Below are 16,642 nucleotides of genomic sequence, written 5' to 3'. Positions count from 1 at the left end.
TCTGTCTGTTGCTCAAGTCAAAACTACTAAACAGAATTTGATGAAATTGATTTGTGGATCAAGTTCGAACTACAAGAGAGAATATAGAATACTTTTTAAATGACTTTTAAAAAAAGATGTTATCAGTTCAACATATATGTATGTAACATTGTAATAATTCAATTATAATTGAGTATGATGGTCCATTTAGGCTTCAGACCACGTGTGATCAATTTCGTAAGTATGTTTGTATGTTTATATGTTTGCATAGTTATTTTTACAACACTATCGACCCGCCCCAGCTTTGCACGGGTGATATCACATCACAATAGAAACTTTTAAAACTATCAGTGTTTCTTTACTAAATTGTCCATGTAATATAAATAAAAACTTTCTTCTCGAATCACTCTATCTACTAAAAAAACGCACCAAAATCCGTTGCGTAATTTTAAAGATTGAAGCATATATAGGGATATAGGGACAGAGAAAGCGACTTTGTTTTATACTATGTAGTGATATGTCCTTATTCATTTCCGTTCGTCCGCTTTGTCCGTTCATTTGTACGATTTGTACTATACGTTGTATTTTTCTTCCTGTATCCTTCAATCACCCGAAAGCTACTGAACATTGGAAGAAGGCTTTGACCTGTCGCCGCGGAATGGACCGTAAATTGTCATAATCATTTATTTTTATTCCGTTGATCCTTTGAACTTGTGCTTAAAACGGATATCGTTCAATAAGTCTTTTGTTCATTGACCTTGATGTCATTTTCGCACAGCAGATTTCGTTTCGATTTTAGAAAAATTCTCGCCCGAATAAGCTTATGTAGCTTCCAAATTGACGACCTCCGTGGTCGAGTATACACGTACACCGGTTTTCATGGGTACGCTACTCCGAAGGTTCAGTTCGATTCTCGGCCGAGTCGATGTAGAAAACGTTCATTAGATTTCTATGTCGTCTTGGGTCAGGCTGTTTGTGGTGCCGTCGTTACTTCTGATTTTCCATAACACAAGTGCTTTAGCTACTTACATTGGAATCAGAATAATATATGTGATGTTTTCCAATATTTAATGAATTAAATTGAATTGAATACTCCGAAATTCATACGGTAAAACTTATTTTTTTTAAATATTGGTCCCAACTTTCTATATACATTGAATTAAACTCTTCGCTAAAATATATTATTAATAACATAATTGTCATAATAATAAGAATATAATTAATGTATATCTTATTTTCGTTACAATTTACATCAGTTTTAAATCATGTGATACCAAGAAATTCTTAACGACTGAAAAAAAATACATCGTCTATCATAGAGTATATATAAACAGAAATGGTATAATAGAACTGGCATGATAGACGTTGATAATTGTGATATAAACCGAACTAAACACTTAACATACATAATGTAAAGTTACAAACTGTCACTACTGGACGAAGGCATTATCTTCTTTGACATATGTCATTGAGAAAATAAGTTTTAGTGTTTGACGATCTGTGGAAGGTAAGAAGTTTTGATTTGTAATTATATAACTAAGATTTTATTTCCTTGTGCCTGTACTCTAGTAATACTGGCTCACTTACCTTTGAAATCGGAACACAACAATATTATGTACAGTCAGAGTAGGGACCTCCGTCAGTTTTCGAATTAATTTCATTATCAAGTCACCAACTCTTAGCAGCTTTTGTATCTAAACATCAAATCATTGTAACGCAATATGTCATTCTCGATCGGTATAGCAGATTATCGCACATGAAAATAGATCTTAAGGTGACGAACCTTTTCTTACCCCAACTGTACATACATTTGGCTACCGCGAAATAGGTGTATAGTTACTGATGAAGTAGGTTCATCAGTTACACCGTCTCCAAGTTTTCATTCCATTTTTCAGTTAATCTATGATCGTATGACACATAAAGTCTGAACCGGCTGGCTAGCCGCCAGCTGGTCTCCGGCACAACCATTAAAGTTCAGGTGGATCTCAATAATACTTGCAGCCTTTTGATCGCGGATCGCAATCAATTTGACGTAGCCGGTATGCTCCTTGAGTATTCTGGAATGCCATTGGTCTGAGTACGTTTAATAATACTTACTTGTAACAATCGTTATATTAAATCGTTTAATGTAACTAATAATAATGTAATATAATGTAATGTAATAATAATAATAATATCTGTTGACCACGCAGGATATATCTGTATTTTTAAATGTTAAAAAAGAGTAACTACTGATTTTCTTGCCGGTTCTTCTCGTTAGAATCTACTTTCCGAAGCGGTGGTAGCTTCACTTAATTGTAAAATAACGATTCAAAAGCGCTTTTAAAAGCCTACTTGAATAAAGTTGATTTTGATTTTTGATTTTAATACGATTACTATCAACTTGTTATAAATATTTAGTTTTTAGATACAATGAGAACTAATCTTGTGTATTAATAGCGTAAGCCGCAGTTTTTTCCCAGTGACTATTTGACTATAGCTACACGTAGAAGATCGGTTATGGTCTTAGTTTGAAGAACTCCAGCTGAAAATTTAAGTGGGTTCTTAAATAATTAATCGACTTATAAACAATCTACTCTCAGATTTGTATAAAGATATTTCAAGTCAAAATATTAAAACTAAATTGAAACATTGTTACTTAAATACTTTTGAATAAAAATTTATTCGTATATAAGGTGGTATAAACATTAAAATATTTTAGTTTTGTATTAGATATAGTAAGTAGTAGTAAATTATATAGAAAGAATATTGTAAGTGACCGTTATTAATAATTGTTATATATATCATGTAGACTACGATAGCACGGGCTGAAACCTCAGTGGTTTTTGTTGCTATTATTGTTTTGATACGTGTAATTTTGTAAATTGTTTAAACGATAGATAAAAAAAGAAGATTTGCAATTTACTAAATTTTTACAATTTTACAAAAAATTAATTTTAGAGATCAGAAAACAATTACTGGACGGATAGAGAGCGGCGCTATGACTGTTTATAAAAATAAAAAAAAACAAATGTAAAACGTGCGAACAGATGTTGTCAGTTTACAATGACATTAAATGCAAATACTATTTCATAGGTAGACTCGGGTCATGATTGCCTGTAGTTAGACATGGGTTTAAACAAAATATCAAAAGCAAAATATACTTTATTCCAGTGTCTTTTATGACCACTTTTGAATATGCATTTACGTAAATTAAGTTTAAAGCAATCATCGGTACGTGATATAGATTATATGAAGAAGAAGCAGCAAGAAACTCAGCTGTTACTTTATTTCGTCAATTTGTTAAATATTAAGTACATTAAGTAAATTATTATTTATTCCTTGTTTTGTCTACGAACACCACATTTTTTTATCATTTATACAATATTCAGTATTACGCCTTATTAAAGTTTTCTTAATAAACCTTTTTTACTTTTAAGCTCTCATCATTTGACAAGCCCGGATATAAAACACTAAGTTTTCATTAGCTTAATTATTGTTTCAAATTTATCTCGTGCATATTGTTGGGAAACATCGTGAGGAAACCTGCATGTGGATGAAAATGTTTTACATATCTAAGGATATATTAACTACATCCGTCAACATATACTAACTAGATACGCCTTACAACCGACTATTTTTAGTAGTTGGTTGGTAGGTTTTGATCTTAGAATGGAGAAGTCTTTTTAATTTAGTTCTTTTTAAAATTTTAAGGCTACACTTTATAAGATCTTGCAGTTGTACAAAATAAAAGTAAATAAACTTCAAATAATATGAATATTTAATTTAAAAAAATATATTTTAAACATTTGATTATTAGTGTTGGTATACAGTTATATATGTATTTTCTCTAACAAACCACAATCTGCCAACGATCATAACATTTATAGTGGATTCATTTTAATATTCTTCCAAGACTGGCATGTTCAGTTAAATTACAATTTAAATAGAATTGTTCCGTGATAATCCATAACTGGGACAATTGAAGAAATACTGTCTTTCAAGGTCACTTGTAAAATTATAATCATAACGAATTACATCCTCGATTTCATTAGAGAAATTAAGGTAAGAAAACTCCTTATAAGTAAGTAAGTAGTAACTTTAGTGAAGAAAGTGTGTACCGACATTTTCGGTGCATTGAAGACTAAAGGCTTTACATGCCTCCGTGGCGTGGAGCATAACCCTTCTACTTTCTGACTAAGAGGTCCTATACAGAAAGACTCATGTATTATTGACTGGCGTCAGAATTTGACACGTGAGATCTGAATTATTATTAGGTAACTAGATGAAGGACGTAGTTAATTATAATATCGAGATGTTTCTGGTAACGCTGTGGCATTTCATGTTTATATGTCGAGACTATGATTTGAGATTACCCTGTGACTCATGTATAAGGTGATATAATAATTCATAGAAAGAAACCTGCCCACCCACTAAGGCCTTAAATTAGTTAAAGTCTTTAGCTCCTTTGTGTGTCGTCTATAGAATGGTACTTTCATTTAGATGTCATTCTCATCGATACCAAAGACTTGAAGATATACTAAAATGTTTTCAGTATGACACATACGCACAAGCAACACTGCTTACATCAAAAATTTATCCATTCTATCTTAAGGAAGCGAGTATGTCTGAGCCAAATTAATTAGCTAATTTAAATATGTTGAGATTATCATCGCGTGTACAATATGATTTATTGCTTGTAATATTTAACTTTACAAGAATTTGTACATTATCACAAATCATTTCTATTAAGTTTACATATTGCGATTACCCCGAATAAATGGGATATACGAGGGTCATTTTCACAGATTTCGTCCACTGTCAAGGACTAGCTATATGTGCATAGCGATAGAGCAGCAGGTAGCGATCAAGGTCTTATTGCCACTCGTAATCCAATACATCATGACTTACCAAGGTCTTGCCTCTTGGCTTCTAATGATTTTAAAAAAAAAACTCTTCGACGCTTGGTTCAACCCAATATAATTGCCGAATTTTTGGATCGATATTCTCTATTGAAATATAGGCCCATAAAGGCACTTTTCAAACGTCATATTATACTGTTGAATTAAGTGTAAAGCAAGCACCGGTCGGAAAAAAGTAAAGCTAACAAATATTGGACAACATCACATACATTATTCTGATCCCATTGTAAGTAGATAAAGCACTTGTGTTATGGAAAATCAGAAGTAACGACGGTACCACAAACACCCAGACCCAAAACAACAATTAAAATTAACGATCTATTTCTAATATCGGTAATCCGGGCCGGTAATCGAACTCGGGATCTCAGAGTTGCATACTCATGAAAAGCGGTGTACACACTACTCGACCACGGAGGTCGTCAAGATATTCCTCATTGACTTGTCGCACATCGTAGTTTCTAGGGTCAACTGAAACTATGAAAGTATTTTTTTTGGGTAATGATTGTGCGTCTATAGGAGATAGATAGTAGCTAGACCAAGGATACTGATTATATTATTAAGAGCCTTCCAAAGCCCCTTAGCAACTATAATTTTAAAGTGAATTCACAAACTTCATTGGATCGATTTCCATTGGACAAAATGCAAAAATCTGGCGTCAAGATTAGCTGCCAAGAACGCTAGATTGTAAAGTTTCTTCGTTGCGTTTATTTTCGTTGCCAAATAATAAAATTGTGTGTTAACTTTGACGTTATTCATGTTCGGCAAGTACTGTTTTGTTTGTACGACAATGATGATGTATTTCTAGGAATGTCTGTGCTTTACATAATATAAGGACTTAGTAAGACAATACACGTATGTATCGTCAGCAGAAAGGAATATAAGGGCATAAGCGCCAAAATGGTACTATTGGGAAATAAGATTTAATAACTTAATTTGAAACCTCATTTTCAAAAATCACTATTTTTTATATATCTTTTCGTAATTTATCACTATAATATTCACATAAAATTTTAAACATTCACAATTTAAATGTGAATTAAGATATGGTGTGAAGTTGTCTATGCCGAGTGACCTGATACTTAATTTAGGGTTTAACAAGCAACTTCATTGTGAAATTTTCATGCTGATGCTTGCGAAATTAAGTGTTATATTTTTTTGATAATGCACCTAAAAAAGGATACCATCAATGTATATGGTTACGTATGTGTATATACGTTAATGCAATTTGGCAATGTGGTAGGGATATATCAAATGATATAATTAAAGAAATAGAATTTTATGCGTAAAATATTTTAAATATATAGTTTAAAAATTCTTGTACAGGGCATGGCTACGAATGCCCGAAATTGTCGTTGGAATTGTTTCAACAATTTCACGTTTAATTAATTTCGTTACAAGACAGCGTAACAATTACACAATTATCTAGAATACTAAAATAACAATTTACGACTCATTTTTATTGTTAACGTCATTTTAAAAGCAATCACTAATAACGACATGAAATTAATTATCTACTATTAAATACTTTTAGAATACATATGATGTACATGTCCATATGATCATGATGATCTTATGGACATGTACATCATATAAGATATGTTGATGACGTATTCTGTATTTATATATAATAATAAAACAGATTCTTGAAGCGCTTTTTATTGTTATCCGGGCTAATCAATCGGCGTAAATTTGATGACTTTTTATTAATACCATCGTAATGTGTTTGTAGTATTCATTTTAATTATCGTGTAATGTTTCGTAATGGTTTACTTTCCTAAATTATATGTGAATAAATACATGTATAATTTTAATAGTTTAACATCTTCTTCATTTACTTAAGAATTTGCTTCTAATTCTAATTTTCATTTTAATTTTTCAATCATATTTATTTTTTTAAGATATATTATTAATTTAATAATTAAAGTATGTACGAAGTTCTATAACAATACATGTACAATAAAAACCATAAAAATAAAAAGATGATTATGAAAATTAATTTGCACACATTCTTACTGGTGGCCAAGTCAAGCCCCTCTGTGTAAGTACAGCAATACATATATTCTGATTTGAAGGATGAGTGAGCTTGTGTATAACATCTTAGTTCCCAAGCTTGACTCCAAGCTATTGGCGGTTGGTTCAAATTTCGGCGCCAATGTCCCTGGGTACAACAGCTTACCATCAGGTTCATTTACCCGTCCGTCTATGTAGAGATTAGAAAACATTAATTTTGTAATGTAATAGTACCCCGATATGTTATTGTGTAATAATAGATGTGCAGAGATAAATTTGGCAGTAATAAATTACATCTAGAATATTGTAGACGTGTTGGACTATCGACTGTAAACCAACATAACAATGTCTAAGCCACTATCTAGACGGCAAAACGCTGCCAATCATCTTTTCTAAGAAGTCTTTTTATTTCCTGTAATTATTATTTAACTCTTTATTGCACACCAAATATACATAAAGACACAAAATATATTTTTATACAAACGAAATTGGCTAAGCAAAAGGCGGTCTTATGGCTTATAAGCCATTTCTTACAGACAACCTTTGGGTTAGAAGGATAATGCGTATGAAAGACGGCAATATGGTGGTGCAGTAAAAACTTACATTATGGAATAATAGCAAATACAACTCAATAAATATAGCAAATACATAAATACAAAAAATACTAATATGTAAATAAAATATAAAGTAGATTAAAGATTTTTATAAATAAATCATATATACATACTATCAACATACAATCATATATACATCTATATAGTATATGTAATAAAAATAAAAAAATAAATATAATAGAAAGTATATAAATATAGTAATATATACTAACTAAAAATATTACAAAAAATTGATTAAATTTTCTTTGAAGCTTGCATCCTAAAAAAAAACATGGGTTACTTTTTTTAAATATTGACGAACAAACCCTAAAATACGAACGAAGGTGTCCACTACTTAGTAAGTAAAAAATGTTATATTGGATCATTGATCCATTAAATCGGAGTGCAGCGACACAAACTCTTGAAGTTGGGAGGACAAATGAATTTACTCTAAGAGAGGTAAACTCTAAGCCCTCTGCCAAAAAGCACCCAATACACTGTTAATTTGAGCAGAGGTGGACCAGTAGTTAGATCTCGTGTAAACCCAGGTAAGCACTGAATTTTCAAGCTCGACGCTTTGAAACTCTGTGAAGGTAAACATCGTGAGGGAAACCTTGATGTTTGTGTGTGTGTTCAATTTCAAGTGAAGCACGCACTAAAACTTCTCTTCAAAAGCACGAGAAAGCATGACCAGAACTGTTAAGACTATTAAATCCCTAAATCCATGAATGAATGTCAATTATTCCGAATATTCATGAATAAACAATAATATGCTCACAACATATGTGTCTAATGAACAGATGTATATTATTTTCAAATGACAATATAACAAATACGCTATATATATCGGAATGTGATAATATAATATATATTTATGATCTTATTTACGAATAATCGACCTTCTGATTCATCAGCTATTTACTATGTTGGCTTCGTAATCACATATAAGCGTATCCGATGACAGATTGATATTGTTATCAGCGAATCTTCAGTCTAGTGACTTATGGTTCAAGCCCTGGCAGCTTTTAAAAATTTTGTTCTTTTCCTCCAGATATTCTCAGAAGCAACCTGGAATCTGGAGAATGCTTCCATCAAGAGTTAAGTAAAATAGAGGGCTCCAAGTGACTCTTGTGTATAATAGTATATCCAGTGCATCTAGTCCTGGAATTGACAACCTCGGTCGAAATGAAGTCAAAATATGTCTTCTATGTATTCTAAATTGTTCTGATACAAAATGAATACTACTTTTACCAAATATAAACCGCACAACTTCAGGAAAGGAACCAATTTATAATACCCCTTATACCTATAGTTACGCTGGTTTATTACACCCTAATCGGAACCCAGTAATATCTGACAAATATTGGAAGAATGTATATATTTAGGTATTTGACTGTTTCATGTTACTCTTTTAAATAAATATTTTTTTTTACTTTGAGCATAATGGTTGTTACCTCAGAACTCCATCACTTATAATACGATTTTAAAATTAATTGTTTGTTTGGCTCACCATTTGCTCCTATTTAATTTTGAAAAGTGCCGATATTTTTTAATCCATACTTATTTGTAATATTCATCTCGTGCTCGAAAGTAAAGGAAACAGAAGGAAACCTTTTTATTGGAGTCCAAACCGAGTTCATATAAAATCCAAACCTGAGGAGAAGATACCTCGGTCAGCAGGACATTAACAGTCTTTTTTTTTTTTATTACGCTGGAAAAACGCTTTACGCGCTTCCCCCACGTGATGGAAAGGGGGGGGGGGGGGGTGTGGGACTCCCCGGAGCCCTGAACGCCGAGTGCGCCCAAGCACACCGGGTTTACCCACTAAAAAACCAGCGGTACCCTCTCCGTCTTTCGGCGGACGCCACGGGATCGCTTACGCATGCTACCGTGACGCCCTGACGGTCGGCCCGCTTATACGGGCCTTCAAACGACATTAACAGTCTTGTACTATACTATGATTTAACCATGCACATCATTATGACTATCAAACAAATTCTACGAAATAATATTAGCAACGTAAAATACGATATTCAGTTTAAAAAAAATAGGCAACTGGACTTGACAACGGAAGAAATATTACGTTCGAAACGAATCATTTGGACACTCAAATTCGACCTTCAAATTCCACCCTAAATCAATTCATCTCCAATTCCAGTGAATTATTTTTAACAGGCAGGTAGACTGGCCAAGACAATGATCATAGACATGAGCACAGTAAGGCATATTAAGCAAAAACAGAAACCACCAAAGGCATTCGACTTCTACGTAACGTTAGAAAACTAAAATTCATCAAAGATTATGCAAATGTCACTCCGTTCGTATCCGCTATTGTATCGAATTGGAATCCCGACCCACATCGCGTAGCGATCTTTGTGGATATATTTAGACCAGCTGAAATAGTCGGCAGGGCATTCGACGGAATTAGACCGGGCTAGTTTTGCTCGTTGACAACGATGGCGCTACAGTTTTTAATGTTCGCCGTCCAGATCTTATCGGATCTCGTTGGCTGAGGTTTATCACTCTTGAATGAATCATGGAGTCAGCTCAGACTGAAAATTACGACACATCGCACACGCATCCTTATCTTAATTGTCAAAATATTATAAAAGCAAAAAATATTTTTATCTGTTTTATGTAGGCGAGTTCCTTCGTGAAACACAGGTCGTGCATACCACCAAAATGTTTTGTCTCCGTAACTGATACGATGTTTTTCAATTGTATAACTGTATAGGTTCCTTGTTCCGTTGTATAATTGTATAGATAATAGCTGCATATTACCAATTTTTCAAGTTAAATAAAAACCTAATAATGTACTCTTACAGCACTTTTCGTTCAAACAACTATGGCGTTTATTTTTACAGATGGTATTTTATGTAGAGTAATACAGACGGCTGGGTGGATAATATACTCAGCAATTAATCTATCGCCAGTGGATAAAAAATTGCATCGCCGTGTTCTAGTTTTAAAAGTAAGCCAGTGTAACTACGGCGTTATAAGGTTTAAGATCTCATGCATTAAGGATAATATTACATATGAGCGGTATAATAATCGGTTTATTGACATTGTCTGTGAACGTAAGCAACCTACAATAAGGCTGTATAATAGAACGACAATTCTCCTATAAGAAAAAGAAAAAAAAATGTGGTCTGATAATCTACGAGTGTGCCAGTATAATAAGTAGGTAAGACAAATGGTAATCTTAGTTCACACCAGTTACAAGATCGACGGGTAATATTTATATTACCTATGATAGTGAACAGCACTTTAATAGTAATACAACCAATTCAATAGTATTCCTAATTAACTCAATATCACAGGGCCAAATATTAAGCTCGTGTTTATATAATGCATTAACTGTTCCACGTATTGCATTAAATTATGCAACACTGCTCCAAATGTTTTCATTTACAGCCTACTCTAATAGAAGTAGGAATAGATAAAATAACCTTAAATTAACGTATTTCATGCGATTTGCTAATTCGACTATATTGTCTATTACTGAAACTTTATGATTAATATATCTTTATTTGTAATATAACACTATTACTTAACTTCTTATTTCCATTTCAATTGTACTTCTAAAATTCCCATAATAGTTTTGTCGACGTTAAAAACGCCATTTTTTCGCAAATTCATAGTGAATATCATAGATTAATCAAGCTCTTGACCAATGACATCGCGTCAATTTGCTGTCAAATTATATTTATTTGCCTCTTCTTCGCTTATAGTTAGAATAGAGTATACAAACATATATACCTTAAAATATTTCGTACAAAATAATAATAATAAATATTATTGACAGTTTAATTACAGGTTTATTAAGATGTATGATTAAAATTGCTTGAAATTATTCTTAATTTAAAATCTATTTCTGCTTTAATTATTATAAATGCGTACAGGTGATTTGTTAATCAACGCCGTCTCCTTCTTTCAAATGTCATATCGATTACAACAGAAGACGATAAAGTAGGTTTTAATTAAACAACGTTCAGAAGTCAGCAGTGCGAGTAAGATTTACCATGATGCGCCATTTTGATTAGTGTACCTATTCCATAAATTTCATGTCTGTTATCGTCAATAATGAATATCAAATTCTGACATTTGACATTTCGTATTTTGCTGTGATTTTTATATATTTTTTAATATCGTTCTATAGTTCGACTAAAATGTTGAAACCAATAGTTATCACTTAATATTCTTAAGGTAATTCTTATTTAATTATACAAATAAACTCTTTATTAAAAGTTTGGACTCTAAGAAAACAATATTTGAATATAAATATGAAACTTGACACTTCTCACTATTGCTATCTCTTTCCCACATGTGACATTAGTAAGGATAGCAAGTATTTTAGTTCTGTCAATCATTTAACTAATTATGTTTGCATTAGTACTAATATAGTTTAACATAAGAAGTTACTACAATAACTGTGTAAAGATCAGCAAATTTATATAAGATTTCATAACAATATGTACTTGAAATAAACATTACAATTATTATAGACATTTCTACAAAGATGTATTTATTTTCGATATATATTATAATCATTGCAGCGTTCTCAAAAGCTTCATCGATGTCATATATGAAGCATTCCCTTTGAAGATGATACGTGAATTTGTTTTGTAGTGTCAAAATATATGAATATTAATTAAACTCGAGTATTACTGATTCATTAGCAGGACATCGTTCTACTTGGCAGTGTTTTAGACGAACGTTATTCTATACAAGACTGAAAATCGTTTTGACATCTTTCAGCGACTGCCAGACATGAATAACATATCTATTTATATTATACTATTATTGAATTAAATAAAAAATAAAAAAAATTGAATTTGGAACACTTTGAATTTATTTTATATACGAGATTATTCTTTAGTGTATTGAAAAGTAAGTGTTGATTTTATATAAATAAAGTGTTCTTTTAATGGAATAACGGTTTGATAGAAGTTAACTATTCCTAATCTTTGCGACAAATGACTCAGGCAGTGCTGGCAAACGTAAGAAACCTAATAGGCACCTCGCGATCGTTGCCTGCCAAATCTATTCTTACGAACTTTTCATCAATAACATGCCAATTTAGATTTTATGATTATAATTCTAAGGTTCAATTTTAATTGCATGCAAATTGTTTTACGTTTTGTTGGATTGTGAACTCTATTATAAAGTAATTGTGGATCAATTTTGCGTGATCGTTTAAACGTTATTTTCGATCATGGTATTAACAAAACGTCACTTTTTAACTTGTTTGTCTATTTCAACTGAATATAAAATCTTTTACTGCTAGAATATTCTATTCTTCTAAATGTATTAATATATTCTGCATACGAAATATGAATTATAAACTAAATAAATTCCTCGAAACAATTCAAAAACTGAAGGCAGATATTTTTTTTACAATAAACATAATAAAATGACAAGCGACCTCCATACTTTTTTTTTGATTACGTCATAACGCCTATTTATATTGTTTGTTCGGATACTCAAAATACCAAAAAAAAACTACAAAAAAAATCGGAAACATGTACCAGTTCTGAGTCTCAATTGTTTTAAAATAAATAGAGATAAATTTATTTCAAATTTCGAACTTAAAATATCAAATAACATTATAAATATTCTGTTCAGCTCGAGACAGATAAGATATTTTCGTTGGAATATATTAAGGTCAGCGCAAATACACAGGTGACTTCCACGTTAAGATATAAATAGGAACATTGAGATGGACATATCCAGCTGGAGCGAATCCAGAATTTAAAGGAGTCATTCATGGGCCGCGTCTAAGCATCATGACGATGTATGTCTGTCATGCATTTTGTCATAATTACACATTATATCACATTCCATATTAATGCACTATTGTTGCAATGGAATTCAAACAGAGAATTGATTTAATATTTAAATGTTTGATCCGTCTAGAAGATGTAGAAGTAAGATAAAGTTATGGTGAAATGATAAAACGGTCGAAATTGTTAAATATATTGATGAATTTTGTTAATAAGTTTTATAACTCGAAATCCACAACGCGCTGATTATAATATTGAAGCAAACCAAATCCAATAGAAAATAATTTAAGCGTATACAAATTCCCGGAAATATATATAGAAGAAAATAATAATTGAAGTGGCAACACTTTTATACTATTGTTTTTTGTTGCTTTATTCGAAAAAAAATGATATTCCATGAAATGATATGTTTATATATTTTTTGATTTTTGAATGATATGGTTATATATTTTTTAACCATAAACCAAAAACGAAAATAAAAAAAGAACAATTTTATGTTTATAAATATATGATAAGTTTAGGTCAGATTGACTATATGATTGCAGGAGAGAAGTGGGAGAGAATAAGATAATATTGAATAAGACAAAAATGGAAGTTATATTTATGAAACACTTCCAATATAAATATAGATTAACATATCAGTATTTGCGTGGTTAAGAGTCATTATTGTTTGTCGACAAAGTATTTTGGTTTTAGCTCAATTTGGGTTTCGCTGGATCAGCTCCAGGTTTGATTCACCACTCATTCATAGTAGGTCGGTGTAAGTAAGGCGAGGCGTCAACGTCTCATCCAAAAATAAACTTAAATGTTTAATTTTAAAACACCAAATATGTAAATGTGTTTAAGACGAGTCGAGATGGTCCAGTGGTTAGAACGCGTGCATCTTAACCGATGATTGCGGATTCAAACCCAAGCAAGCTCCGCTGATTCATGTGCTTAATTTGTCTTTATAATTCATCTCGTGCTCGGCGGTGAAGGAAAACATGGAGAAGCCTGCTTGTGACAAATTTCATAGAAATTCTGCCACATGTGTATTCCACCAACCCGCATTGGAACAGCGTGGTGGAGTACGTTCCAAACCTTCTCCTCAAAGGGAGAGGAGGCTTTTAGCCCAGTAGTGGGAATTTACAGGCTGTTGTTGTTGTTGTTTAAGACGTGTTACGCAAAAATCGACCATTCGAATTTTTTTTGCGGTTATTTTTTAACTGTATTATAGTTCTCAATGTACACTTTAGCGTACTTGGATATAGTACTTATTATTTTTTTATACTACATGACTTACAACTAGTATTTTTAAAATAAGGATAATTGTAAAATGAGCATTAGAGAGATACTTTGTAATATATTGACGGATATCTAATGGAATTTCCGAGGCAGACAGCTCAAGGACTAGCTATTTGCATACGAGATATTATTATACACAAGTGATTGTGGTACATACACTAACTCACTTACTCCAATAGAGAAGTGAAGTCAGGTATAGGACTACAAACTGTACATGCATTTAATGTCACGACAATACAGGCTGTTGCTGGGAAAGAACCGCTGCTAAGCATTTTGTTTCATCGATCGATAGCCCTAAAAACATTTCAAGTATCCCAATCATTATTTGAACCCAGTACTTAGCGTTAGTATACATTATACACTGCTTATTTATTTATTAAATTTATATTTAACTCTATATTAATTTAGTATTCTTACTAGCAATGCCCCAAATGCATTAAGGAAGTACTATTATTCCTATTTACCCCTCATTTTAAGCGACAATCGCCCAAGGAGTCAGGATTGATCTTGCGACTTTTTACATCGATAGGCGGCTCGTAAAGCATAGCACTATTTACCGTTAAATATCATTAATTAGCTAATATGTAATTATTAAATAAATTAAGTAATCATGCACCAATGTCATCACTATCAATCAACAATATATGTATATTTAATTTTATAACGATTAAACCGAATTTAGATTATGATATTACTGCTTTTATACGAATGCAGTTCAAAATGGAAATAACCAAATCCCGATTTACTTATTCGAGGCAACTGCAAGGTCAATGCTTGGGAGCGAATTCTTGGCATTCGATATTTCGAACGACTTGAATGTCGATATGAATGATTATTTGGTATTTTACGTCCTTCTTAGCATTAACAATCGTCGATTCCTTCGTTCGTTTGCAGAGTGACATGTTTGTTTAATTTCAAAAAGAGCATATGTAGATTATGATAACTAAGAAGTTCTTGAAAATTCTAATGAAAATCTATAATTTATTATCAGAACCGGTGGTAGCTTACCCAAGCGTCACCTTCTGCAGAGAACCGCCTTACAAACATGACAAGTTATCGGAGAGTTTCTTTTGATAATTATATTGTTGTTGATAAATGGAAGACAGAGGTGAGTAAAAGTATCTTTATGTGTAAGAAGTATCTCTCTCAGTAGGTTAGTGAAAATAGTCACAAAAAATTGTAAATCCAAAGTTAATATTAGCTTCTGTAAAAAACAAAATCAAATAATAATAAACTTTATTCAAGTAGGCTTTTACGAGCACTTTTGAATGATCATTTTACAATCAAGTGAAGCTACCACCGGTTCGAAAAGTAGACTCTACCGAGAAGAACCGGCTGGAAAGTCAGTAGTTACTATTTTTCAACATTTAAAAAATACAGTCATGTTAGTTAAATACATACATATATGAATGTAACATATCTAGTCTGGAAATTAACAGGTATTAACTCTACGCTTTTTTATCATCTATTAAATTAATTACTGTAATATTGCGATGTAATAACATACTTGAGTTGAGAACCTACCTATAGGTTTAAGTCTACTTAAATAAGGGATATTTTGTTTTGATTTTATGCTTATTTTACCAAACTGCTGAATATAATAAAGTGTACGACAGGATGCAAATTGAATTGGAACTTCTTTCTAAATACGTTACTTTTTATTGAGTGAATCATTTGATCCTTATATGCATATATATATATATATGCAAAAATCTTTGTCAAAAGTATTACACCTCGCCTTATTGCCTTTACTCGTCACAAGAGAATTGGTTCGTTTTTTTGCCCAGATGATCGGTATTGCGATTTATCTTTATTTATATATTTATTTATATTATTATGATCAAGATTTATACAGTAACTTATTATATTTTATATTTGTATATGTTTAAAGAATTAATGTTAATAATTCTTGTATAAATAAAGAGATGGTATTTTTTTTTATATATACTACTCAATTTTGCAATCTGTAACTTGCCTTTAAGTGAAATTATAATATTCCATTATCTAAAACTGTTTCTCAATAAACAAAAGACGCATGTCCTTCTCCGAGTTCGTATTAACTCAGGGTGCAAGTAGTGCAAAAAGCCTGGGC

Source organism: Vanessa cardui, chromosome 12 (genome assembly GCF_905220365.1).
Source record: "Vanessa cardui chromosome 12, ilVanCard2.1, whole genome shotgun sequence".
Classification (NCBI taxonomy): Eukaryota; Metazoa; Arthropoda; class Insecta; order Lepidoptera; family Nymphalidae; genus Vanessa; species Vanessa cardui.
Note: the sequence above shows the minus strand (reverse complement) of the source record.